This window comes from Cupressus sempervirens, chromosome 3 (genome assembly GCF_028749045.1).
Source record: "Cupressus sempervirens isolate cs-2001-9-10 chromosome 3, ASM2874904v1, whole genome shotgun sequence".
NCBI lineage: Eukaryota > Viridiplantae > Streptophyta > Pinopsida > Cupressales > Cupressaceae > Cupressus > Cupressus sempervirens.
Window position 1 is genome coordinate 23,133,798 of NC_143120.1, and position 4,774 is coordinate 23,138,571.

Genomic DNA, 4,774 nt, shown 5'->3' on the forward strand with positions numbered 1-4,774 from the left:
TTTTCAAATAAGAGCAATGGTTTACACACATATAAAAAAATGTTAAATATATTTAAGACTTTTACATTTTCTCTTCAAACCATAAACTAATTTAATCAACAAATGAAATATTACATCAAATTAATGCAAACACATACTAAATTCATGCATTAATGACATTTAAATATAAAATAACATATGGAAATTATATTTTTAGTCCTAGTTAAACAATATGTCTGAAATATTGTGGATGTGACTTTTTTATTACAAAAAATGTGAAATGTGAAATGGTTTAGAACTAAACAAATTGTGAAAAATAGATTAATGGTGTTTTGGTTTCTATAATTCAATTAAATAAAATGTTGAATTTCAAATCTATGAATTAACAAGAGCTCTGGAAGAGCTTGAGTCCCTGTCTTTGCAGTTAATGATTTATATTTTAATAATAGAATAAAAAATCATTTAATCTTTAGACCATATGGATGTAATAGTCAAAGACATACAATGTTTAAAGACATACAATGTATTTGAAAAGAGAAGTTATAAATTTTAACAAATTTAATTTAGATTTTTAATTAATATTTTAAATTTTAGTTTTATAGAATAATGTGGCACTAACCATTGTCTAAAAATATAGAATTTAATGTAATGCATTGTAAACTCACTAGATTTGAATTAATAGTTTTTTAACTAAAAAATTTAAGATTTTTAGAATTTTATTACATAAGTTAAATTTAGAAATTAAATGTTTTAAATTTTTTTTATTAACATATAGTAAAGTCTATATATATAAAGCAACACAACTCTTAATATGAATAATATATTTTAATAAAAAATCAAATTTGATAATTTACAATGATTATTGATTTATATAAAACTAATTTTTAAAATAATTTAAAATATATTAACATTTTTAAAAACTATTTTCAAAACTAAAAATTGTGATAATTAATATTGATTGGACATTATTTTTGTTGTGGAAGATAAAAATATTACTTTTTTGAAATTCTAATAAACTTGTGACAAATGTGGAAAAGATAAAGTTGTAATTAATAATGAACTTGTTACAAATATGGAAAAGCTAAAGTTGTAATTAATGAATTCATTAATGCATGCTAAATTGTTAGAAAATATTTGTATTTTTGTCCCAGAAAAATAGTTATTAGCCAATTGAAAAAAGTGAATTTTGTTTTCATAAATAGATTTAAAAGTATATAAGCATATAGGAATAGAATAATTGTTCCCTAAAAATTAATAAATAGAGGGTAAGATGAAGACACTAGTTCCTGCGCCGGGGACTAATAATACTTATCTCTCTGTTCAACTTAGTCTATTTTATGAATATAACTACTTATCAATGACGATCAATAATCAAAATATGATTATAGCCGTTAAACCATGGTTGTTAATGAATAGCCGTGCACCTTCCCTCACTCCAAAGTCGCACATATTCTGAGAGTCGTCGTTTGAGAGAGTGACAGTGGAGGTTCGTCAATTCTTTGGCTCCTTGCCTGCAATATTCAGAGATGCCAGAGATGTCATCTCTAGTAGGAGGAGCTGTGGCTGGGAAACTGTGCGAGATGTCTGTTAAGCTGGCACTTGAACAGATATCAAAGCAGATAAGCCTTGTCGTGAACTTCAGGGAGGACTTCGAATGGCTGAAGAAAGAACTTGCATTTTTTGAGGGCTTTCTCAACGATGCCGAGCAACAGTGCAGTTAAAGGGAGAGCGTGAAGATATGGCTGCAAGATGTTCGAGACGTTGCCCTGCGTGCAGAGGACCTTTTTGAACGATGCACTGCACAGCCTCTCTACACGAACAGAGTCCGAAGTGTTTTTACTGGTAATTTGGGTTTTCGTTACAAGATGGTACGAAAAATTAGCAAGTTAAAGAGTAGAATCAAGTCTCTTATCAAGGTGGGAACGATGTTAAGGATAGTTCATGATAATTCGTCCAGAGAAGAAGCATCAAGCAGCACAATGACATTCCGAAGAGCGTACTCGAAGAGATCGAGCACTTTGCCGGTTGATTCACATCCAGTGGGACGTATAGAGGCCAAAGTTGAGCACTTGGCAAGCCTGCTAGACAAGCCTACAATTTCTGTTATAGCCGTCACTGGAATGGGCGGCGTAGGGAAGACTTTTCTTCTCCAACATCTCTACAATTTTGCCAAAGCCAGGTTTGACAAAGCTATCTGGCTTTCAATTTCTCAAACCTTTTATGTTTCCAAGTTGCAGCATGACATAGCCTCTCACTTAGATCTGAAGGATGAGATTCATGGAGTGTCTGAACAAAGAGCAGAGGAATTGATTAATGAGATACTGAGTAAACCCCACTTGAAAGAAAAGAGGATTCTCGTTGTTCTGGATGATGTGTGGGAGTCAATTGTAGAGAACAATCTCATACAAAGGCTTGGTCTGAGAATTGGGCACAACTGCAAGCTTGTGATCACGAGCAGAAACAGAAACGTTTGCAGAAATGTGAAAAATGCAATGATTTATGAGATGGAATGTTTGAGTGAAGAAGAGAGTTGGAGATTGTTTTGTATTTATGGGTTTCCAGGGTATGGAGGAAACAGAGCACCTGAGTACCTGATGGATGTAGCGCGCAATGTTGCAAAGGAATGTGGGAACCTTCCGTTGGCCATCAAGGCCACTGCAGCTTCTCTGGCAGGTGTCACACTCCAAAGGGAATGGGTGTCCAAGTTAAGTCAGCTGAAAGATGTATCTGCTCTTAATAAACCTTTGCAAGTTCTGAAATTGAGCTATGATTGCTTGCCTGCACGCCTCAGGGCTTGCTTTGCTTATCTCTCTTTCTTCCCGGAGGATGAGAAAATAAACTGCGAGTACCTTGTAAATCTGTGGATAGCAGAAGGGTTTGTTCCAGAGGGAGAAGACCAGCGGGACCTTGGATGGAATTGCTTGTATGAGCTTGCCAATCTTTGTTTGGTTCAAGTGGTGGAAGAACAGCTATATGACTACAAAATCAATGTTGGACTCGAGAAATATTGCATGGTACATGATTTGTTTCGCGATCTGGCTGTGCATATATGTAAAGAAAACAAATGTACTTTTGATATCGAAGATGCCTTCACAAATAACTCTTTCAGGAAAAACAGCGTTGATTGGTGCAGGGTTTTGTTGCCCAAGAAAATGACAGAAAACAATGTCATGGCTAAAATGGTTCCCGCGTTTTTCCCCAAACGTCTCCGCACATTATCATTGTATGAAGATTACATGTATGATAATACTGCGGCCTCAAAACACTTGATGAATATGAAAATGCTGCGGGTTCTTGACTTGAGCGGGAGTAGCATCAAAACACTGCCCGACTGTGTTGAAGCCATGAAGCTTCTCAAAGTGTTGAACTTATCCTGGACAGAGATCGAGAAGGTACCGGGGTGTGTTAGAGGGTTGAAGAATCTTCGCTTCCTTGATGTTTCTTTTTGCCCGATTTTAAGGCAGATACCAGCGTGGATCTGTGAACTGAAACGTCTCGAGCATATCAATATACTGCAATCTCCACCAGTACGTTTCTTGAATTATTTGCCAAAGGAATTCTGCAATCTCCAGTCTCTCCGGACGCTGAGATCTCACTGCTTCCACCTCTCTGTTCACGGAGATGAAGAGTTGAAGTTGGAGGATGTCGGCGATATGACGCAGCTGCAAGAACTAAGCATTTGCCTTCACACGCAATCGCAATTAGAGTGTATAAACCAAAGAGTTTTAAGGAAGTTGAGGAAGATGCGCCATCTCGCTGTTGAAAACTCCATTGAAAACAATGCCAGATATCAAAGAGTAAGAGAAGATGCGCCGGCCTTTCCAGTGCATCAATTGGAAATAATGACAGATCTTGAAACATTACGGCTACGAAACTTTGCTGTTACGAGTAGTTTTAGCAGGTTTGTAAATCTCAGGGAGCTCAGGTTAGTGAAATGCGAATGGAGTAGTTGTCCGGAATTCCAGAATATGCCAAACTTAGTGAGTTTGTGGTTGGAGTCTAGCGAGAGATGCAGAGAGATACCCAGGAGTTTTGGAAAGTCAAGGGCCTTTCCGGAACTTCGGTTTTTGCTGATTGAAGATTTCCCTCGACTGAAGGAGTTTCCAGAGTTGGAAGACGGAGCCATGCCGCGCCTTGAGGTTTTTAAGCTACTCGTGTGTCGCTTTCTGACCAGATTAAGGGGATTGGAGAAGTTAGTAATGCTCAAGGAGTTCAACTATCGTGGTTCATATAGATTATGCTCCAGGTTGCAAGAAGGAGGGGAAGATTGGAGGGAAGTTAAAGCCCGTAATCCGCGGGTGATCATCACCGACAGGTAGAGGATTTTGTTTATACAACCGTCTGTTTCAATTTCTGCTTTCTTCTTTCTTAAGAATTCTGTATGTGTGACTTCCATCTCACTGTTTCTCGGATACTGTATGTGTAATTTTCTGGAGCGACTTTATGGGTATAATTTAATAGAAATCGACATGTGTATTGATGAACAAAAGTAGAGATATGTTAAAGAATTGTATGAAATGTGTAATTTTACATTCCTCATCTTTACTCATGTTTTCCAATGATCATAATTGTGATGATTGATTTCTAATTGGTACAATTTTTGTTATATTTGATATATACTATTATATATTTTGATTTATATTAACATTGATTCTTATATTTACATCATATGAATAAATTCATCAAGCTTTTTCCCATGTGTGCGTTTATTTCTGGTGATGCGATTCTATGTTGTTGTAATATACATATTTTTCATGTACTGCTTGTGTGCATTTGTTTCTAGCGATGCTATTTT

The 4,774-nt window shown here is 36.0% G+C and overlaps 1 pseudogene; it reads left to right on the plus strand.

The window, feature by feature from the left end:
• Nucleotides 1-1,356: 1,356 nt before the first annotated feature.
• Nucleotides 1,357-4,468, plus strand: LOC149564565 (putative disease resistance protein At1g61300; annotated as a pseudogene).
• The last annotated feature ends 306 nt before the right edge of the window (nt 4,469-4,774 follow it).